This window comes from Musca domestica, unplaced genomic scaffold, assembly GCF_030504385.1.
Source record: "Musca domestica strain aabys unplaced genomic scaffold, Musca_domestica.polishedcontigs.V.1.1 6, whole genome shotgun sequence".
Taxonomy (NCBI): Eukaryota; Metazoa; Arthropoda; class Insecta; order Diptera; family Muscidae; genus Musca; species Musca domestica.
Window position 1 is genome coordinate 21,193,806 of NW_026712363.1, and position 25,459 is coordinate 21,219,264.

The following is a 25,459-nucleotide window of genomic DNA, read 5'->3' on the forward strand; positions in this document are numbered from 1 at the left end:
GAATTTATTATCCGATTGAGATTAAATTTTCTAAACAACATTTGTTTGGCCCAAGGACGAACCCTATTGAAATTGGAGATAATCGGTAAAAATTTAGATATAGCTCCCATATATATCTTCGTCCGATTTGCCTTTTATTGTGCACCAAACGTGTAATATCAGCCCGAATAGTATGGAATTTTGCACATACTACCAAATTAGGCCTGAAAATAAGTATGCCAAATTTGATCGAAATCGGTTCAGATATAGCTATTGCTCCCATATATATTGTTCATTCGATTTGTTATTTTTTTCCTCCGCAGCCGTAAAATGCACTCTGTAACAAAAATATTTGGGGAATATAACAAATGCAGCTCAGAAATACCTTTGCTAAATTTTATCGAGATCGGTTCAGATTTGGATATAGCTCCCATATATAACTTCGTCCGATTTACTTTTTATTGTGCACCAAACGTTTAATATTTGCCTAAATGGGATGGAATTTGGCACATACGACCAAATTGAGTCTAGAAGCTAGTATGCCAAATTTGGTGAAGATCGGTCCAGATATAGCTATAGCTCTCACATATATTTTTCTTCCGATTTGTTGTATTTGTTGCCCACAGCCGTAATGTGCACTCCATAACAACTATATTCAGGGAAATATATCAAATACAGCTCAGAAATATATTTGCCAAATTTTATCGAGATCGGTTCAGATTTGGATATAGCCCCCATATATATCTTTATCCGATTTCAAATTAATTTTGCAACAAATGGGCAATACAAGTCCGAATTTAAAAGATACAAATGCTTCGGCATATTTAGTCCTTTGAATTTTAAATTATAATTATAATCATAGGGTGTATGATGGAATTCTCTCATAAAAACTTTTAATTGTTATGTGGAGCTCAACTAAATTAGCAAAGTGGTGTAGGGTATCATAAAATCGGCCCCTCCCGACTTTAGGACTTTCTTTACTGGTTTTTAATATATTCTAGTGAAATTTATTGAAAATCGATTCAGAATTGGATATGCCTCCCATATATTAGTTCCCTCTGAAACCAAACTATAACTGCTCTAAGGGCAAATGTTGAAAGGTGGCAAGATCTATTTCCTTATTCGTTTTTAACTTGTTAAATTAAAACTTCAGTTACTTAAATTTCATAGAGTGAGGTTCCATTTGGTATTTTTATGTTCCCAACTAAAGTTACTACAATTATCGTTACCCTTTCATCTAGTGGATAAAAACTACAAAATTATAACTTTAGTTTTGAATCTGCTAATTATTGTGTATTTACTCTAGAAAAAAATTTGTTTCCACAAAAAATTGAAAACTTTAAATATTAGTACTTTTGTGTCAGAAGACAAGCAGGAAAAAAACACCAACTGCCATAACGAAATAAAAGTTAACCGAATAAGAAAAAAGTTTTGCATACATCACCACAAATGTGAAATGTTTTCACATTTTACAATTTTATTTACTACGAATCATAAATTGTACTATTAATAAAAGTATTCATATATATATCTGAAGAACACAAAGAGGGAATGAAAGAGAAATAATAATAAAAAAACACAACACATTTTATAACATATAAAACAAACGACAATAAATTCCTACGGTCAACAAATAATTTGGCCACAAGCTTGGCAAAAAAAAAAAAAAAAAAAAAAAAAACTCTCACACACACACGTGTAATGGCTCCAACGTAGAGCCTTAAAAAAGGTACTACAGAAAAAAATTGCTGGTCGGCAAAGTAGACAAACACGACGGACATACAAAGAGACATAACGTAAAATCAACAAAATTTTGCATTGTTTACGTTTGTTAAATCACATGTAAAACGGTGATTAAAATAGTCGCGGTGCAATTTAAACAAAAAAAAAAAACGTATAGCCGCATTACGGGCAACGTCATCAGTGTGGTGTACCGCCGCCAACAGTTCAAAAGCCCCCAGCAACAATGGGAACAGAAACAAGTAAAAAAACACTAAGTTCGGCCGGACCGAACTTTTAATACCCTCCACCATTTGGTACAAATTTGGCAATTTTCAAAAAAATAAAATTCGTTAATAATTCTGTTAAAATCATAAAAATACCGAATATAGTCGTATATTAGGGTCATAAGCTATTACAATATTCAAATTCGAAATTTGAAAAAAATCTGTTTATATTGTAGCTGTAGCTAACATCAAAATACCGAATATAGGGAGGTACCAGGGGGTTATAAAACCTTGGCCTGCACAGACAATTTTCTGGCATAGGCTGTAGTAACCATTACGAACTTCAAATTCAAAATTTTAAAATAATAATAATGTCGCTAAAACCATCAAAATACCGAATATCGGGAGATACCGTTATATGGGGGCTATTCGAAGACGTGGACCTGTACAGACAATTTTCAGTCATAGGCTGTAGTATCCACTACGAACTTCAAATGCGAAATTTGAAATAATTCCGGCAAATAATGTTGCTAAAATCATCAAAATACCCAATATCGGGAGGTACCGTTATATAGGGGGCTATACGAAGACGTGGACCTACATGGCCCATTTTCTGTCTTGTGCTGTAGTATCTATTACGAACTTCAAATACAAAATTTGAAACAATTCCGGTAATGTCGCTAAAATCATCAAAATACCGAATATCGGGACGTACCATGGGGGTTATAAAACGAGGACCTGCACAGACAATTTTCTGTCATAGGCTGTAGTATCTATTACGAACTTCAAATGCGAAATTTGAAATAATTCCGGTAAATAATGTCGCTAAAACCATCAAAATACCGAATATCGGGAGATACCGTTATATGGGGGCTATACGAAGACCTATACGAAGACCTGCACAGACAATTTTCAGTCATAGACTTCAAATACAAAATTTGAAACAATTCCGGTACATAATATCGCTAAAATCATCAAAATACCGAATATCGGGAGGTACCATGGGGGTTATAAAACGTGGATCTGCACAGACAATTTTCTGTCATAGGCTGTAGTATCCATTACGAACTTCAAATACCAAATTTGAAATAGTTTTGGTAAATAATGTCTCCAAAATCATCAAAATACCCAATATCGGGAGGTACCGTTTTATAGGGGGCTATACGAAGATGTGGACCTACATGGCTCATTTTCTGCCTTAGGCTGTAGTATCTATTACGAACTACAAATACCAAAATTGAAACAATTCCGGTACATAATATCGCTAAAACCATTAAAATACCGAATATCGCGAGGTACCATGGGGGTTATAAAACGTAGACCTGTACAGACAATTTTCTGTCATAGGCTGAAGTGTCCATTACGAACTTCAAATACCAAATTTTAAACAATTCCGGTGAACAATGTTGCTAAAATCATGAAAATACCGAATATCGGGAGGCACTATTATATGGGAGCTATACGAAGACGTGGACCTACATGGCCAATTTTCTGTCTTAGGATGTAGAATCCATTACGAACTTCAAATACCAAGTTTGATATAGTTCCGATAAATAATGAGTCCAAAATCATCAAAATACTCAATATCGGGAGGTACCGTTATATAGGGGGCTATACGAAGACGTGGATCTACATAGCCCATTTTCTGTCTTGTGCTGTAGTATCTACTACGAACTTCAAATACCAAATTTGAAACAATTCCGGTAAACAATGTCGCTAAAACCATAAAAATACCGAATATCGGGAGGTACCATGGGGGCTACAAAACGTGGACCTGTACAGACAATTTTCTGTCATAGGCTGAAGTATCCATTACTAACTTCAAATACCAATTTTAAACAATTCTGGTAAATAATGTGGCTACAATCGTCAAAATACCGCATATCGGGAGGTACCGTTATATGGGGCCTATACGAAGACGTGGACCTACATAGCCCATTTTCAATACCAAAAGTCCTGCAGACAAAATATACATTTGAGTAACATTTTATCAATTTACTTCAATTCGTTCGGAAGCTAGAGTGATTTTCACAGACGGACGGACATTGCTAAATCGACATAGAATTTTATGCTTATCAAATTGCTATGCTAAAATGTATATTTCGAGGTGTTACAAACGGAATCACAAACTTAATATACCCTCCACCATAGGGTAACACCAACAAACTTCAACTATGAAGAAAAACTGTCCCATAAACAAAAATAAAATTCCGTGTAAAAAAATTATAATTTTTTAAAAAAAATGTGACAAACAGACTGACATACGCTCGTTCGTCCGTTCGTTCGTTCACACATGCATGTAGCCGGCTACCTACAATTTGTAAATTACCACTTGACTCCAATTTAACTTTATTATTAAATGTGTTTTACACTCGTACGTACATTCGTATCTAGGTGGGTATGTAAATATGTCAGTCGGTGTATTAGTTTGTTTAGAGTTTGCATGTTGCCGGTTTTGTTTTGTTGTTGTTGTTGTTGCAATACTCTGACACTACAACGACAACAACAATAACAATTACAAATTATTAAGAGTCAACATTTTCCAATTTAACAATGTTTTCCTATGCATAATTGTTGTTGTTGTTATTGTCGTTGTTTTTTTGTTATGTTAGACAAAATATTGAAAATGGGAGCTCTTGGTGCTTTGGGGGCAGATTTGAATATTTCAGTTATAATTAAGTTACTCAATTTGTAGATTAACTGATGATCTACTAAATAATAGGTCAAGCCGTTATTTTGTTTGTTCTTAAAAAACGATTAGTTTTAGAATAACAACACTGTGCGACACAAAAAAATAATTACAGGGAAATTATAGCAGATTATGAATGTGGAGCTAAAAAGAAGAAGAACATATATCGGCGTTTTGAAAGTTTACATCGCAAAGTGACTTAAAAAGAGCGGATATATCCCCTCCCCACTTTTGGAATTTTTTGGATTAGGATTCCTCGAAATCCGTGGGGTTTAGGTGTCTTCGGCAATATTGCAGAGAACAATACGAGGAATATTTTGGTCGAGAATTTTAACCCTCAAGCCATACCTTTTTGTGAGTAGAGCTTCCGTAACAAAATAAATTATTTGACAATCTATCAACATTTGGCTTTAGATCAGTTATAGTTTGGTTTCAGAGGGAACTAATATGTGGAAGGCATATTCAATTCTGAACCGATTTTCACTAAATTTGGCGGAGATATTATAATCTTTTATACCAACTAACATTGCTATAGTGTGCATGATATTACTTCGAGTAGGATTATATAAAAATACAGAGGGTGAGATAATAAAAATTAAATAAAAAAATAAAAAGAATTAACAAAGTCAAACGCCAACATTTTTACATTTTCTTTTTTAATATTATATATATAATATTATATATATTATATATAATTTAATATTATATATATAATATATAATTCTTTTTTAATATTATATTGACTGACTGTCGGTAATAGCATCAAATTTTAGAATAAATTTAGATTTGCTCGAATTATAGCATTCAAAAGGCCAATGAACCCTGCGGTACTGCGGTATTTTGGTCCATTCCCGGCGAAGCGCTTCCTTGAGGTAATAGACACTTTGGTATATTTTAGTGCCAACCTTGCCTTGAGATTTTGGTGGCCATTGTGCGCTGGAAATGAAGCGAGGAACCTTATTTTGTAACCATTCTTTGGTGGCACGTGCTGAATGCGATTGTGCTGAATCCTGTTGGAATTTCCAAGGTCTGCGGCCAAAATGTTTGCGTGCCCAAGGCTTAAATACACCCTCCAGAATATTTTCGCGAAAATATTCGGCATTTATTCTGATGCCACAGTCGATTAATACGAGCGGAGAGCGATTATCAGCTGTTATGGCGGCCCACACCATCACCATTGCCGGCGCTTGGTGGCCAACCGAAAGTGCACATTTTCAGCTGACCACTTTGGCAAGTAAACACGATCAATTTGTTTGTTTACCAGCTGTTGGACAACGAATGTTTTCTCATCGGAGAAAACCATATTCGGCAGTTCACCACTTTCGGCCAAGCGTAGCAACTCTTTAGCTCTTTTGAGTCTATTTTCTTTTTGTTGCGGTGTAAGTTCTTGTACTTTTTGAAATTTCAATGGTTTTACCCCGAACTCATTTCTCAATATTTGCCGAATGGAATATTGCGATATATTTAGCTTAAGAGCCATTTTTCGGTCACTGCGACGCGGGTTTCGATCAAGTCGCTTGTTAACTTTTGAACCATTTCTGCTGATGTTGCTGTTTTCTTTCGTCCACTCCCTTGACGTCGCTGGGCTACGCTACCAGTATCAAGGTAACGAGCGATGGTACGAGGCACAAAAGATTTATCCACATTAAAATGCTAGTGCTCTAACGATAGCCAATTTTGGTATTGCAGTCAAATATAAAGAAATCACACTATCACGCTTGAATTCTACCACGAATAACTTGATTTCTGGAAAGTTCTCACCGAAATGCTTTTGTACGCTTGTAAACAATATAATGAACTGTCACTGGAATAATATTAACAGCTGTCGGAAGAGTGGCTTAGAAATGACAGCAGTCTGAAGTTGGTTACAGTTTTTTCATCTCACCCTGTATATCGGAACGGAGTTCCACTAAATGGGAAAGTACGTCTCGAAATTTACTCCATTTGGGCTGATATTAGTCATTATTTGCACAATAAACTTGAAATCGGATTGAGCATATATATGGGAACTATATCCAAATAGTAGCCGATCTTGATAACATATTGGCCGAGGTATTTCCGAGCTCTATAAGATATCTGGTACCAAATATCATTATTGTGGAGTGCACATTACGCATGTGAGGGAATGTAACACCAAATCGGTTGAAACATTTATATGGGAGCTGTAGCTTTATCTGAACCGATTTTCAAAAAAATTTCAAGTACTTGCATTTGGGCTGGATTCCGTCGGAAGTGCCAAAATTCAGTCCATTTATGTTGATATTAGCCATTTGGTGCACAATTAACCCGAAATCAATTGAAGATGTATATTTGAGCTATATCCAAATATGAAACGATCTTTACAAAATTTGAAACACTTATTTCAGAGCTATATTTGATATCTGGTACCAAAGATCGTTTTTGTGGAGTGCATGTTACGCGTGTGAGGGACTTTCAACCCCAAATCAGAAACAAAAAATGGGAGGTATAGCTACATCTGAACTGATTTTCACCAGACTTGAAGTACTGTTTTCTAGGATGATTTAAAGATTTAATCTTTTGTGGGTGAGGTACTAGAAGGAGTGGATCGATGTTGCTCATCTCCGAACTCGATCTAATCTAACCAAGTTTGGTTCTTCAATAGTTATTGTGCGCATTAGCCAACCAGAAAGACGGACAGATTTGGTCCAAAGAGACCTAGAGTCTAACGTGCCTCATCGAACCACGATTTGGTCTTATTAAATGATAAGTACCCTAGCCATATGACTGAGGGAAATCGAGAAAATATTTCCTATTTTTTTGTTTTTTTTTTTTTTTTTAAATTTTTACTCAAGTCAACCTACTTTAACACTTCATGTTTTGGGAAAAGTATCGAAGGAAAATTTTTTTCTAAATAAAGTTTCATTGGGAGTCTTTCAACAAAAGACATTTTTATATTTATTATGTAACATGACAAAATATCATTAAGACAATGTAAAAAATACTTTAAAGTTTTGTTTAGTAGATGCTCTAAATATATTTTTTACAGATACATTGTAAAAAACGCGATTTTTGTATAGAGAGACCTTGACCTGTTTAGAAATCCACCATTATTGGTCAGAAGCTCTTTATTTTTTTTTATTAAAAATCCACGTAGAAAAGAATTTTTTTTAAAATGAAAAATTTTTGAGATGAAAATTATGGGCATGTACTTGACAATTCGAAGGTGAATTCGAAAGAAAAACAACAATTTCTTCTTTTTTTCAAAATTCAGTTTTTTTTTATTTTAAACATACACCTGGAATCGGTGTTTTTCTTCCGAGTTAACTGCCACATCGTCATAGAGACACATGCCCATAATTTTCATCTCGAAAATTTATTTGTCATAAAAAATATTCCTTTTCAATACAATTCGATGCACTTTTTATGGGCTGCATATAAACCATTTGAGTCAAATTCCCACATCTCATTTTGGACTTACCTTGGCTTTGATTCGCGTTTCCTTCAGCTCACAGGCAATGTTATTGGATTCCAGATATTACAAAATTATGGCTCCATCATTCTCAAAATCAGCAATACAAAGATGAAGACAAATAATATGGTTATTACGGATACACGAAATAATATTAACAATTCCATATTTTCTTTTACGTATTTCGAACAAAAACTCAAACATTTTACGTATTATTTTGAAAATAATAAATTTTGAAAATAAAATTATTATGACAAGTTTGTCTATGCATGGCCGAAAGTAGCAAAAAAATATTTTTGGTATAATCGGTATGTGGATGATCTTAAGGACATTGTAGACTGGAGTTGTTTCAAAAAAATTACATATGCAGGTCCATCTCTTCTTATAGCCACAATATAAAAATACTTCCTGATATTCGGTATATTGATTATTTTATTTATATTTTTACTTGTTGTTTTTTTTTTTTTTTTTTTTCAATATTATACGGCTTCAGAAGTTATACATGATTTGATGCAGCTAAGATAGGTCTCAAAGAAATTAGGTTTTTAAACCCTAAGTCTCTTTGAAGGTCATTACACTAGATCAGTGTCCCTTCCTCCGTCTGTCTACCTAGTTGGTGGTAGCAGTTGAAACTATGTACATAGCAATATTTTTACCAAATTTCCATCAGCTTTGGAGAAGTACCCTCATATCGGGTACTTCCCAAGCAAAAGATAAACTTTTCCATAGGAAATAATTTATCTCATTTTAGCCATTATTTGCAAAATAAACCGGAAATCGGAATAAGGATATATATGGGAGCTATATCAAAATCTCAGCAGACCTCGATAAAATTTTGCAAAGTTATTTCCGAGCTCTATAGGATATCTGGTATCAAATATCATTGTTGTGGAGTGCAAGTTACGCATGTTAGGGACTTAAACACGAAAACGGATGAAACCTATATATGGGAGCTATAGCTATGTTTGAACCGAATTCTATGTAGCTGCTGTTAGACTGAATTCGGTCGGATGTGCCAAAACTCAGGTCATTTGGACTATATTGGCCATTTAGTGCACAATTAACCCGAAATCGATTGAGAATATATATGGGAGCTATATCTAAATTTGAAGCTATCTTTAGAAAATTTGGCAGAGGTATTTCTGGGCTGATTTGATGTACTTATTTCTAGTCTGAATTCAATCGGATGTGCCAAAATGCATGTCATTTGGACTGATACTAACCCGAATTAACACGAAATCGGATAAAGATATATATGGACGTCATATTTCCGTTTGAACCGATTCTCACCTATTTCAATAGGATTCGTTCTTGAGTCAAGCAAATATTGTTTGCGAAATTTCATCTCAATCGGATAATAAATGCGACCTGCATTTAGTCACAAGAATACATGGACAGATAGACGGAATAGAATCCGTTAACAATTCTGTTGAATTCTTTAAAATACCAAATATAGGGGGTTACCGTTATTTTTCTGTCACAGGCTGTAGTAACCATTACGAGGTGCAAATATGAAATTTAAAACAATTCCGGAAAATAATATTGCTAAAATTATCAAAACACCGAATATCTGATGGTACCGATATTTAGGGGCTATACGAAGACCTGGACCTGTTAGGGAACTTTCAATATGAAATTTTAAATAATTGCGGTGAATTTTGTATCTGAAATCACCAAAATACCGAACATAGGGTGGAACCGTTATATCGGGGCTATATGATGACTTGGACTTATATATGCAATTATCTGTCATATGAACTTTAAATACGAAATTTGAAACAATTAGGGACGGACATTGCTAAGTCGACATAGCATTTCCTATTTGCTATAAATATATCCAATTTTGGCGGATACCACACATTTGACGTACAATTAACGTGAAATTGGATAAAGATATATATGGAAGCTATATCCACCTGAACCGCTCAGGGTTATTTGTGAACTGCATCTGACATCTGGCACCAAAATATCATTGTTGTGAAATGCATATTAAGAATTGGACCTTTTTGACATATTGGTTTTGAAGAGGGAACAAAAATATTCAAAATCTATTCTACGCAGAAAATATTCAATGTAGGTCAATGTTTCGGAGTAGTACCCATACAAAAGTACCCGTTGATATTGCCTATTTCGAAAGTCTTGACCACATTTCCAACCGACTTGGCAAAAAATTTAGGCTAGTTTTAAGGGTAGAGATCAATCTTAATTTCGACATAGGTATATATTTTGATATGCTACCCACACAATAGTACCCCGCAAGTCCATGTCCATCACCAATTGTGTCGGAGGGAGGGGGTGGTTGAGAAATTCAAAGTGGAGGAATCCTATTGGGTAATAATAGCAAATCCCTTAAAGGGTTTTCAAATCGCAGGTCAATCTTTAAACTCATCAACAAGCCTATTTAGATTAAATATAATATGAAACAAGTAAAAAAGCTGTAAGTTCGACCGGGCCGAACTTTCGATATCCTCCACCATTTGGAATGAATTTGACAATTCTCAAAAACAATAATATCCGTTAAAACATTTGTTTAAATCTTAAAAATACCGAATGTAGCTATTATATTAGGGTCTATACGACAACATGAACCTGCTTAGGTAACATTTGTCATAAGCCATTACAATATTCAAATGCGAAACTTAAAAAGAAATCGGTTATAATGTCGATAAAATCCAAATACCCAATATCGGGAGGTACCGTTATATAAGGGGTTATACGAAGACCCGGACCTGCATAGACAATTTTCTGTCATAGGTTGTAGCACCCATTAATAACTTCAAATACCAAGTTTGAAAAAAATTCCGGTGTATAATGTCGCTAAAATCATCAAAATACCGAACGGCGAGAGATTTTGTTATTTGAGGGCTATACGAAGACCTGGACCTGCATAGACAATTTTCTGTCATAGGTTGTAGTACCCATTAGGAACTTCACATACGAAATTTGAAACAACCCCGGTGAATAATGTCGCTAAAATCATCAGAATACCGAATATCGGGAGGTACCGTTATATGTGTTCTATACTGAAACATGGACCTATGTGGACAATTCTCTTCCAGGGGATAAAGTATGCCAAAGAAAGTCCTTGTGTGGATTTTCAGACAATTCGATTGAAAAATGTGGCTAAAATCATCAAAATTCCGAATATCGGAAGGTGCCGTTATATGGGGGGTATACGATAGCGCTGACCTACATAGAAAATTCTCTGCCAAGGGGTAAAGTGCTCATAAATAACTCCGTGTATACAGTTCCAGACCATTCCATTGAACAATTTGGCTGCAATCATCAAAATACCGAATATCGGGGGGTATTTTAGTATTGGGACTATACGATATCGTGGACCTATATAGTCTATCTTGACATGCCTGTCGACAAAAGACTTATCTGTGCAAAATTTTAGCTTCCTATCTTAGTTCGTTTTGACTCTAGCGTCATTACAGCAGACACACAGACGGACGGATGGACAGAACTAAATCGTCTTAGAATGTTAAGGTGATTAAGAATATATATACTAAAGTTATTTTTTCGATGAGTTACGAAGAGGAATGACGAACTTAATATACCCTCCATACTATGTATGGTGGAGGGTATAAAAAGGCCTAAGACGAGCTGCTGCAACGAATCTTAAATGTTAAAGTGGACTTTTCAAAGTAGCGGGCACCAAAATTCGAAGAAAATATGTTGCTTATGTAACCAAAAGTATAAAATTATCTCGAACCGTTCCGAAGTTACAGAATTTTGACCAGGATAAAAGACTCACCATCGTGGGTCGCTTCTGCAAGCCATTCTCCTTTTTTAGCATTACCATTCCACACACACGATTAAGTTAAATTCATGGTTAAATTCGTAAGAATTTGTCCTTGTGGTGCCTGAATACATTTCAACTTCTGAATATACTCACCAAGTGAAATTTCATCCCCACAAAGAATTTACTATCACCGTCCCCCGAACAATAGATGCATTGCCATCCATTGTTAAAATGATGCGTTAAGTATAATTATCTTGTAATTTAAATTTCCCGTCCAAGGACATACATTTTTGCTCCATTAAAAAACCGCCACCACCCCATCCATGCAAAAAGCAGCAACACATCAATAAAACACAATTCATTTAATTTTTATAATTATTTAATTTGTTTCTTTATTTTATTATTTTTAATTTATTTGTTTGTTTTTTCGGTCTTTCAGTTTTCATACAATTTACTTTTTATTCTGTTTTATTTTTTTTGCTTTTTTGTTGTTGATTTTCTTTTCTTTTATTATTTCATCTATTTGATTCAGTGCGGGTTTTTTTTATAAATGTTTCTTTTAATATTTTTAATTTATTTCAATTATTTACTAAATACATACTAATTAATATCGTACAATTTCGAAAAAAACAGTTATGGATGAAATCAAATGAACCAGAATTGAAACAATATAAAAGGTGAAACAATATGTTCGGTATTGGTGGAAATTATAGAAGAAAAAATGTGGGAGAAAAAAAATTGTAAATATATATATTTTTTTTGTTTATTAAGTTTCCTATAAATATTTACATAAATAAAATTTGTTAGCCTAGATGAAGGAAAAAAAGACAACTCGGATGTTTGTATACATGTTTTGAGTTACAATTGTGGTAGTAGTTGTTGCTTGGCTACAAATGTAGTTATGTTTGGAAAATTGAATTATTTTCGATTTGGTTTTTTTTTTGTTTTCGGCTCTGTTAATAACAGAAAACATGGAATGACGGAAAAACAAATGCAAATGTGACAAATGAAAAGAGAAACATGTAAAGTAGAACCGTCTTCAAGGGGACATATTCGTATTTGTGGACCTTTGGGTTAGAGTTCATAAACCAACTGAATTGGCCTCGTTTAGCCTCCTTTAAAAATTGTCCTCAAGTGAGAGGTTCCACTGTTTTGCCTTGATGAAAACATGCAACTAAAAATACAGTTTGTTAAATTTTATTTTCGTTTGTTCTTTTTTTTTCTTTCTTTCTTCACTAAAACAACAACAAAAAAGTTTTCTTAAACAAATTTTGGGTTTCTTGTTGGTTAATCTATAATTTAAACAGTTGGCACAAAAGTTTTCAAAAACATACTTTTAGATTTCTGTTCTTATGTCTGTTCTCTATTTCTTTATGTTCCAGAAGAAGTTTCAAGAATTTCTTTTAACAGGTTTTTTCTTGTGTGTCTGTATTTGTTTATTTCATATTATTTTTTTTAAACAACCGCAGGCAGTTTGTGTTTTTTGTTTGGTTTTTAATGTACACCAAACAGGAAGCAAATAACTTAGCCTATGGGAAAATATTTTTAATTTAATAAAATATAATTTTTTTTTGAAGCTAGAATTTATAAATTTTTAAAAATTTTAAATTTGAAGTTAGAATTTCTAACTTCTAAATTTTAATACCCTCCACCATAATTTAAAAATTTAAAAGGGCAGTAAGTGCGGCCGGGCCAAAATTTGAATACCCTCCACCATATTTGGAATTTTCGAAAAAGATTAAATATGTTAAAAATTCTGTTAAAATCTTAAAAATACCGAATATAGGAGGTCAACGTTATATTGAGGTCTATACGAAGACGTGGACCTGCACAGGCAACTTTTGTCACAAACCATTATAATACTCAAATACGAAACTTGAAAAAAATCGCCGAATAATGAAGCTAAAATCATCAGAATTTCTTGTGTGGATTTTCAGACAATTTCATTGAAAAATACACCAAAATAGCGAATATAGGGAGGTACCGATGTATGGAGGCTATATGAAGTCGTGGGCCTGTTGCGCAATTTTCTGTCATAAGCTGTAGCACCCGTTACGAACTCAAAATACGAAATTTCAAACAATTCCGGTGAATAATGCCGCTGAAATTAGCAAAATACCGAATATAGGTAGGTACCGTTTTATGAGGGCTATACGAAGACCTGGACCTGCATAGACAATTTTCTGTCATAGATTGTGGTACATATTAGAAACTTCCAATACGAAATTTGAAACAATGGCGCTAAAATTATCAATATACGGAATATAGGCAGGTTATATGGAGGCTATACGAAGACCTGGACCTATATAGTCACAGGCTTTAGGACCCGTTAGGAACTTTAAATACGAATTTACGAAACAATTCCGGTGAATAATGCCGCGGAAATCATCAAAATCGCGAACATAGGGAGGCACCGATATATGAAAGCTATACGAATACCTGGACATATAGAGTAAATTTTTTGTCACAGGCTGTAGGACCCATTGGGTGCTTCAAATACGAAATTTGAAAAAATCCGGTGAATAATGCCGCTAAAATAAGCAAAATACAGAATATAGGGGGTACCGTTATATCGGGGTTATACGAAGACCTGGACCAACATAGTCAATTTTCAGTCACAGGCTGTAGTGCCTATCTGAAACTTCAAATACGATATTTGAAACAACTCCGGTGAATAATAAAAAATATCCTAATATAGAGAGGTACCGATATGTGGGGCTATACGAAGATCTGGACCTATATATATATATATATATATATATATATATATATATATATATATATATATATATATATATATATATATATATATAATACTATTCCAAATACCACCAGAGACCTCAGTATCAAATTAAAAATTCCAATGTTATCCCTTAACCCAGTACCAAATTTAGTCCGATTTTGTACTATTCATACCAACATATTGAAACCACCGCTAACTCTCCAACAAAGATATTATCATTAATATAATTATCAATTCTCAGAAAATTGTCTCTATTCCTTTATCTAATACTAAATGTAGTACCATTCTGTACTATTCGTAAAATTATAGTACCCGTTTCCGAAACCACCTCCATATGTCAGGTTTAAAAGTTTAGTACCATTCAAGATTTTTTCGTAAAAACCTTTTTCGTACATCTATCCTGCACCTCAAGCGTCCAAGTTTTTAACTATAACGACTACTTTTGTAGAATGTTGGACTTTTGTGTGAGAGGTAACAGATGGAGTAGGCAAATATTGTACGTTTTCGCACTGATAAAATATAAGAATTTGCGAAGTTTCACAAAATTATTTCCTTTGAAAATGTTAATGTTTAAGTTGAGTTTGGGGCTTGGCTCGGATGGACCCGAAATTTTTATCACATGTAAGTAATTTTGACCTGATTACGGCAATTTTTTTTCGTGGGGGAAATACCCTCTACCCGGTTAATCAACCTGAAAACTCGGTTCATATGACACAACCCTGGATTGACATCAAATGTCCTGAAACGCATTTACTAAAAATCTTATTTTTGGTCATTTTTTTTAAATATGGTTAAAACCTTACTTTGAATGGAATCGTAACGAGACAAAATATCCTGCAACATTATTTGTCACAAAATTCTACTAAAGGTAGAAAGTAGTTTGATCATTGGCATACATCCAGAATTACTGGTACTAAAACTGTTGGTACACTTTCTGGTATGGTCCACATACATTTTACATTTTGGCTTGCATTTTTGGCTGATGCATTTTCAGTTCTTATTTTCAAGAAACTCTTTTTACAAATAATGGTCAACATAGGTTCACCACTTTGTTCAGCACTTATATAAAGATACTCCCTATTTTTTGTTATTGCAGGGGTCTGGGCCATAATTTAAATTCGATTTGGATTCAACTTGATTCAGGATATAATCCAAAGATCTCTATTACATTTTAAAGCACTATTGAAATTATTCCGCTAATTATTTCTCAATCCATAGGTGTCCCTTTGTATGTGTATGAGTTATGATTATTCAAACTGTTGATCCTTTATCGTGGAGGTTTCGCAGCAGTTGGCCAATATTTGGTGCAATTCGTATCTGATCTAAGTCTGATAAAAATATTATAACGTGCCAGATTTGGACTATATCGTCTACTTCCTATGTGAGATATGTGCAAATTTTTGCAAAATGTTGAAATATAGCAGACCGAAATATTCCACTTCATCTAATAAAGATAATAAAATAGGCATTGACAAAATTTAAAGGAAGTCGAACGTTTATATCCACTTTTATATGAGATATTAGTTTAAGAAAATATTTAGATATAGCAGGTTGTATAGAATCGCCGGCTTGTTTCTCAAGATATGACGGATATAAGCATGGTACAATAAGGAGGTAGAACAGCTTCGTAAAACTTAAAAAATACAGCCCTGAGGCTATGCCCGCTTCCTGTCAGACTCACTCAAAATTATATACAACAAGTTGTTTTCATATTTTCATACACAAAATTGGCAGAAGTCGAGCACACTTAGAAAAAATTGTAATCAGCTGGTAGCTCTACCTTACCTTTTTATTGTACCATGGATATAAGTATTGGAAATTGTACCAGAAGGTGCCATAAGGGGTAGGAATATATCTATCATCTTCACAACAGATCTTGGGGAGGTGCTTAATGGAGTAGACCGATATTTTTGCACCAAACCTAGCACTAATGCAAATATTAGGATTTGCAAAGTTGGAGAAAAATCGGACTATCCTTTCTCTTTCTGTGCAATAAAATACTTTTTCGAAAATTTCGACTTTTCTGGGTGAGGTACCAAAGGAGTGGACCGATATTACTCATCTTCGAACTCGATCTAAGTTTGATAATAATATTGTGATGTTCCAAGTTTGGACTAAATCGGGTACCCCTTCGAAATTGTTATCGGGCGCACCCGCCAGCTGAAGGTATAATTATTCAAAATTTCGACCCCTTGGGTTGAGGTACTTGTTGGAGTGGACTGATATTTGTCCAGTTTTCACCTGACCTAGTACTAATGCTGATATTAGGGTTTGCAAAGTTGGAGCAAAATCGGATTATCCTTTCTCTTCCTGTGCACTAAAATACATTTTTTTGAAGTTCGACCTTTTATAGGAGAGGTGCCAGAAGGAGTGGACCTATAGTGCCCACCTCCGAAATCGATCTAAGTATGATAATAATATCATAATGTTCCATGTTCGGACTAAATCGGATACTGCCTTTGAGAGTTATCGTGCGCACCAGCCAGCCAGACAGACGGACGGACATCGCTAGATCGACTCCAAGTGCCCTGAAGCGGATTTGGTCCAGGGAGAGTGTCTAAAACGATTATTTCAATGAGGCAAGTTTTGGCCGTATCAAATGATATATACCCTCTGTAGCTATATGTCTGATGGTATAAAAATAGTTTTTTGAATTCTATTTTTCGTTGCGCCATAAAGAAGCAGGCCCTAAATCTATTTCGGTATAGAACGATTTGAATAAAATAATGTTTGAACAGAGTTAATGGTATTGAATAAGAAATGAAACACCTAAATCTACAGCAGAATTAAAAACAAAAGTTTGCACCATTTCATTTCCCATTTTATTTTCCATTTGAAATAAAAAAATTGAAAATAAATTAATTAAAGAAATCTTTAATTGAAAATCAAAATACTACATCAATTGCAATGTTAATAATTCATCATCCTCTGCTTTACATTAGATCTTATGTCTTTAAATGTTTGTATATTATATATTTATATATAAATATATATTTATATTGATTTATGTATGTAATAATTCTATAAAGTGCATTTTATCTAAATAAATAATTCTAAAAAATCAATACAAAATAATATTATATTAATAATTGCATTACATCATTTACATTTGTTACTTAGTACGAGTTATTCTTTTTGAGAGTTCTAATTAAAAACTATTTAATGTTGTTGCTGTTGTTTTTCATTAATTTTTAATATTATTTTGTTTTTCTTTTAAGTTATTTACTTTCATTTCTAGTCTTACATACCTATATAATACATGATAATGAACTTTAACTAAGTTGTGGTTGGTTTTAATGTTGTGATTTCTATTTTTTTCTCGAGTGTAAGGAATCGTTTTGATTGGTTTTTCTAATGTTATGTCATGTTGGAGTTTTTTTTTTGTTTTATTTATATATTTTTTTTAGATTTTCTGGTGTTACAAATTTTGTATAATTGTTTCATTAATTGTTTATATTTTCTTTTTGCTAATTTGTTGCCAATTTTCGATTTTGTTTTTTTTTCAAAAACGAGCTATGAAAAAAAAAAATAAAAATTAGAAATAAATTTGTTTACACAATTTTAAAATTGTCTCCTCTTCGGAATTGCCTTATATGTTGTTGCTAAATAAATTTTGTTCGGTTATAAGGCATCACCCAAAGTTAATTGCTTATTCATCAGTGTTCTATATAAGGGGAGAAAAGTTTTAACTAAAATTAGTTTGTGAATGTTAATAACAAATGAAACAAGTTAAAAAGTATCACTCCGTTTTGCCGACAGATGTATACCCTCAGCCAATGTTCGCTTATTTAAATACATTTTGAATTCTGTTATGATTATTCAAATTGTTGACCCTCGCTGGAATGGGCCAACATTTCCAATTTTTAGAAAATTTTAAAATGTGAGTGAGGTACCAAACATAGTCGACGGCAGTACTCCATTTCAAACTTCATCTAATACAGATAAAACCAGTTAGGAAAAGTCAAAAGTCGGACGGGTCCGACTATATGATACCCTACACCGTTTGGAACGAATTTGGCAATTTTCAAAAACAATAAAATCCGTTAAAAATTCTGTAAATCTTAGAAATACCGAATATAGCTGTTATATTAGGGTCAATACGACGACATTGACCTGCATAGGTAACTTGTGTCATAAGCCATTACAATATTCAAATGCGAAACTTAGAAAAAAAAAAATCGGTGAATAATGTAGCTAAAGTCATAAAAATACCGAATATCGGGAGGTACCGTTATATGGGCGCTATACGAAGACGTGGATCTGCACAGACAATTTTCTGTCCTAGGCTGTAGTATCCATTACGAATTTCAAATACCAAATTCGAAACAATTCCGGTGAATAATGTCGCTCAAATTATCAAAATACCGAATATCGGGGGGTACCGTTATGTGGGGCTATATCAAAACGTGGACCTGGCCCATTTTCAATTCCAAAAGTCCTGCAGACATAATAGACATTTGAGTAAAATTTTATCAATCTACTTCTACTCGTTCGGAAGCTTGAGTGATTTCCACAGACGGAGGGAAATCACTAAATCGACATAGAATTTTATGGTGATCAAGAATATATTTACTTTGTGGGGTCTAAAATGTATATTTCGAGGTGTTACAAACGAAATGACAAACTTAATATACTCTCCATACTATGGTGGAGGGTATAAAAAATATGTATCGGAGCCGAGTTGCTCAAAACGAAAACGTACATTGACTCCATTTGGGCTGATATTAGTTATTATTTGCACAATAAACCTAAAATCGGATTAAGGATATGGGAGCTATATCCAAATCTTAGCTGTTCTCGATAAAATTTCGAAAAATAATTCCGAGCTTTATAAGATGTCTGGTATCAAATATCATTGTTGTCGAATGCATATTACGAATGTGAGGGACTTAAACACCCAATCGGATGAAACATATATATGGGAGCTATAACTATATCAGAACCAATTTACCTCAAATTTGAAGTACTGGTTTCTGATATCGGATAAAGATATATATGGGAGCTATATCCTACTCTGCAACGATCTCAATACAATTTGACAGAGATATTTTCGAGCAGTATTTGATGTCCGGTAGCAAATATCATTCTTCTGGAGTAAATATTACGCATGTGATGGACTTAAACCCCTAATCGGATGAAACATATATATATATGCGAGCTATAGCTATATCTGAACCGAGTTTCACCAATTTTTAAATACCAGCTTCTAGACTGAATTCCGTCGGATGTACGAACATTTTGGTCATTTTGGCTGATATTGGTCATTTAGTGCACAATTATCCCGAAATCTGTTGAAGATATATATGGGAGCCATGTCTAAATTTGAACAGGTTCTCAATTTCAATAGGGTTCGTCCTTAGGTCAAACAAATATTATTTAGAACATTCCATCTCAATCGGATATATAATGCGACCTGTAGTTTGTTTACAAAAATACATAAACAGACGCAAGGGCTGACATGTATAAATCGACTCAGAAAGTGATTCGATGAAGATCCTCAAAAGTAACAATGGGTCTCTCACTGTTTCTTCCCATTTTACAAACAAATGCACAAAGACATACTCGTAATACGCTTACCACTATGTAGTGTAGGGTATAAAAAATAAATAATTTCATGTAAAACAGCTGGCCGAACTTTAAATACCCTCCACCGTTTGGAAGGAATTTGAAAATTAAAAAAAAAAAAAAAAAACGTTGAAAATGCTGTTAAAATCGCAAAAATACCGAATATAGGGAGGGTCATATGGCGGCTATACGCAGGCGTGGACCTGTATACGCAGTTTTTTTTTTGTCACAGGTTGTAGTACCCGTTAAGAACTGCAAATTTGAAACAATTCCGGTGAATAATGTCGCCAAAATCATCGAAATACCGAACATAGCGAGGTACAGTGATACGAGGGCTATACGAGAATGTGGACTTGCATAGACGATTTTTTTTGTCGCAGGAGCTTCAAATACGAAATTTGAAACAATTCCGGTGGACAATATTCCCAAAATCATTAAAATAACGAATATGGGGAGGTGCTGCTATATGGGGGCTACACGAAGACGTAGGCCTGCATTAACAATTTTCGATGACAGGCCGTAGTACCCATTAGAAACTTCAAATACGAAATTTCAAACAGTTCCGGTGAAAAATTTAGCTAATGAAATGGGGAGGTACTTTTATATGAAGACCTTGATCTGTCACAGGCTGCAGTACCCATTACGAAATTTGAAACAATTCCGGTGAACATTGTCGCTAAAATCATGAAAATACCGAATATAGGGAGGTACATTCATATGGGGTCTATTCCTAAACGTGTACCTATACAGGCCATTTTCAATACCAGAAGTCCTGTAGATCAAGCACACATTTAAGTAAAATTTTATCAATCCAAGGCTAGATTGATTTCCACAGACATACAGACAGACGAACAGACATCGCTAAATCAATATAGAATTGTATGCTGATCAAGATTTTATATACTTTGTGGGATCTAAAATTTACATTTTTAAGTGTTACAAACGGAATGACAAACTTAATAATGTCCTTTATACTATGGTGAAGGGTATAAAAACAAAACATTCCCTAAAGCATCCACCACTAGGGGATCACGATTTTGCTCAAACTCCACCTATCCTGGCATTTGCACACAATTACATTGCGAACTAATATTGATATAATATATAATATTGAATTAATTAATTTGTTTGTACCAGAAGATGGGGTCTCCATCCTCCGAGACTAAATTTAGTCCAGTATTCGACAAAATCTAAAGTTCTTTTGTATTTTTTGCAAAAAAACTATTTTTTCAAGGGTAAGGTTTTAATCATTCAACCCTTCCTCAATCGTAAATTTTTTGGTCGGCTTTCAAAAGACTATTTTATTACAAATGGAAATGGCAACTCTGTCTCTTCGAATTTCTCCACTTGAATTCCAGCAATGTGGATTTCATTTTAATCCCAGACACCAACCCATCTTCCACCTCACGTTTTTATACCCTACAACACTATGTGTTGGGGGTATTATAAGTTTGATTGGGCCAAAAATTATGTAACACCACGAAATATTGGTTTCCCATATAGGAAAGTATATATGGATCATCCTAGCTCGCCGAGCTGAGTCGATCTAGCTATGTATGTCCGTCCGTCCGTCTGTCCGTCTGTCCGTCTGTCCGTCTGTCCATGTTAATTTGTAATCACTCTACAGGTCGCAATTATGGCCCGATCTTCACGAAATTTGGAATGGAGGTCGGGGTTGGGCCAGAATAGAACCCTATTTCTTTTTGAGATTATAGCCAAATGTTTAGGGGTTGAAATGGACCAAATACTGAAAAAATGTCGGATTTTGCAGTAGCTATACAGGTCGCAATTATAGACCAATCGACGCGGAATTTCGCATGTAGCTAGAGTTTAGGGCGGGGAAGAAGCCTACCAATTTGGGTGGTCATCGGATAATATTTAGCGGGTAAAACAGACCATATATTTTGTGTTGAAAAAATTCAAAATTTTTCATTAAACCGCGAATATTTTAAATCCCGGCGAAATCACAAAGCCATGACAAGGTTACTTCTGACCTTTACATTGATGTTAACATCCAACAAATCGGATATATAGCAAAATATGTGCGATATATATGTTTATCAAAGAAGATATGCTTGAAAGATCTCTTATATGTTGAGAACGGCTGAACTGATTTCGACAGCTCTCATTAATTCAGAATGGCCTCTTGGCAGGAAAGAAAAACGTCTAAAAAAATCGCATAAAAATATCTCTCTAAAGATGAAAATATTGATTTTGTAAAATTTTCTCATATTTTTTCAATTTTGTCATATTTTTGGCATATTTTCATTTTGAATTAAACATTTGGTAATATTTCTACAGCTAACAAAACTAAGTAGTTTTGACATCAGAATATCATATACAGATCGCATTTATGGCCCGATCCTTACGAAATTTTGCATGGGGATAATATGAGGGTCAGAATAGAAGCCTACTCTTTTTGGAGATGATCGCCATATATTTAGGGGTTGAAATGGACCAAAAAACTGAAAAATTGTCGGCAGGTCGTAATTATCGCCCGATCCTCACGCACATTTGAAAGGAGGTTACCGGACATGGCAAAAGCCAAGCAGTTTTGGATGGCCATCCAAAAATATTCAATGTGTGAAATAGTTTGCCAACTTTTGTAGACAAAATACGAAAATGTCCATTCCAGAGACTTTTTCGAGAATTCACAAATACAGGAAAGACGCAATTCTGACTATTTCGTTAACGAATATAGTATAATGTCTGTATCTCATATAGATGAGTTTCAGTCAAAAACCAATAATAAATGTTAATCTTTTGCCACTTCTAAGAAATTATAGGTCTTTGGGAAATATTGGTTCCAGATCTAGGAAGACCATTTAAGTGCAACATCTACCAATAAATTGGATATGAGCAAATTAGTTTAAGTTGCTATTATTCGAAAATTAGAGAACGAAACCTGATGGTTTTCTTTTATAATTTGTCACAATATCTTGTGGAATTCTTTCGAGTATCTCGCCTATATAAACTGTATCGTTTATTATAGTGTTGTAGGGTATTCAACGGTCGGCCCCGCTCGACTGTAGCCTTTGCTTACTTGTTTCACTCTACAACTGTTTGCGATTACAAAGAAAAAACTAATGCATACTCTCAGGCGCTAAATGAATTTGTTACAGTTAATCAACAAACAGTGGCACCAACGCAATGCCAACAATACAGACAAAAGCAGCGATTCATGAACCAATTTATTATACAAATTAAATTATACAAAATTTACATGTTGTAATTAAAAATATATCGTAAATAAATTATTTATAAATAGAATTCAGATGCTTTAGCCATCCTCTTTGTTAGTTTTATTTTTTTTTTGGTCATAATTTGTGTTTTGTTGTTGGTTTTGTTGGTGGAGTTTGAATGGTCCGTTATTCTTATCGTTTAATTTAATAGGAATGTGTTGAATGAATGCATGAAGGAAGAATGAAATATATACGTATGTATGTACGTATGTATTTATGTTTTAGTGTTTACATACCCAACTAATAACTAATGTTTTTATTAAAAATAAATAAAATAATTATTTTAATTACTTTTTTGTTAGAAAGAGAGGAAGATGGAAGAAAGAGAGAGAGAGAGAAATATACAACCCATTTATAAAAATTGCAAAATTTCCAATGTTGTGGTTTCTGCATTTGGGCAATGGCTAGTTGTTGTTAGTTTGCGTTTAAGTTTTTTTCTTCGATTTGTTTTTGTTGTTGGTTTTGTTGCAATTGTATGACAAAAGTGCTGTAATTAATTAAAACATTCTCTCCTAATCATAGCTGCAGCAGCAAAAATGCACAGACAGATGCATCCATACGCACGCACGCACACACATAGCCACTCACACAGTGCACATACATACACACAAACTATTTAATAAGACTTCATTGTATTGCATTATATTATATATTTTCATACATAAGTGCACACATAAATGCTAACAAATATTCAATTCTTGATGTTGTTGCTGCTGCTTTTGTAGTTTATAAAGTGATTCATAAATAATGGCAATGTTTAATTAATTTAGATAGCAACAACAAAAAAAACCGATTTTTAAATTGAAATTTTTAAATAGGGCTAATTATTACATTATGTTGAGAAATTTTTTGGCCAATTTGCAATATTGGTATTTGTGCGCTGGGGAATTGGTTGTCAATTATTGAAATGTTTTGAGTTTTGAAATAATGAAGTTAATATTTTGTGATAAATGACTGATGGCAGTTTAAGGGGAAGAAGATTCAAATAAAATTCTTTGAATCTATTCATTAATGTTTGTTTATATTTTATTTCTTGATTACACTGTGCGACAAAATTCCATTTTTTAATAACTACAATGAAATTCCAGCAGATTAAGGAAGTAAGGCTAAAAATAGAAGACACATGTTTTGTATTTGTATATGGGCAAGCTGGTCCGAAACTCTTTAAAGGTTTTGATCTGCAAACCGAATATTAACAAAACCATTTGTAGTTTTTCAAATCAAGGCCGGCAATTGAACAGTGAAATTAAACAAAACTTGCAGTGAATTCGGAAAATTGGAATTTGGAACGAATTTGACAATTCTCAAAAAATAAAATCCGTTAAAAATTCTGTTTAAATCATAAAAATACAGAATGTAGCTGTTATATTAGGGTCTATACGACAACGTGGACTTGCATAGGTGACTTTTGTCATAAGCCATTACAACATTCAAATGCGAAACTTAAAAAAATTGGTGGGGGCTATACGAAGACGTGGACCGCACAGACAATTATCTGTCGTAGGCTGTAGTATCCATTACGAACATCAAATACAAAATTTGAAACAATTCCGGGGAATGGTGGACCAAAAGCCTTGCAGACATAATACATATTTGAGTAAAATTTTATCAACCTACTTCATTTCGTTCGGAAGCTAGAGTGATTTCCACAGACGGACAGACGGACGGACGGACGGACATTGCTAAATCGATGCGAATTTGACAGGAAGGGGGCATAGCATCAGGACTGCATTTCTGTAGTTTTACGAAGCTGTTCTACCTCCAAGACTTAGACACGTTTTGAGAACTATAGCAAAATTTTGTGCAGAATTTTCCTTCCTTTGACACTTTCTGTCGAAATCAGATTTTTATGTTACTTCCTTGCATAAAAACAAAAAAGGCCGAGGAAAAATGATCAAAGGATTTGGATGTATTTTAGCTTTTTTATAGTAAAATTTAATGTGGGATGTTTTTTCTAGATGTCATCGTTCTGAAATTAAAAAAAATGCATAAAGTACTGAAAGTGTGTTAGCAATAGCTCCCATATATATGATTCATCCGATTTGGGGTTTTAAGTAGCTGACATGCGTAATATGCACTCCACAACAAGGATATTTGATACCGGACTTCAAATACAC

At 33.9% G+C, this 25,459-nt stretch overlaps 1 protein-coding gene across 4 annotated transcripts in view; it reads right to left on the reverse strand.

The window, feature by feature from the left end:
- LOC101896643 (heparan sulfate 2-O-sulfotransferase pipe) overlaps window positions 1–8,236 on the reverse strand; it is a 227,631-nt gene extending 219,395 nt beyond the window's left edge. Inside the window, exon 1 of one of the 4 annotated variants that reach the window (XM_059129313.1) lies at window positions 8,054–8,236. The gene's annotated coding sequence lies outside the window, so the exon portion shown is untranslated. The remainder of the gene's footprint in view (window positions 1–8,053) is intronic. The other 3 variants (XM_059129314.1, XM_059129311.1, XM_059129312.1) reach the window with 3 other exon arrangements.
- Between the last annotated feature and the right edge of the window lie 17,223 nt (window positions 8,237–25,459).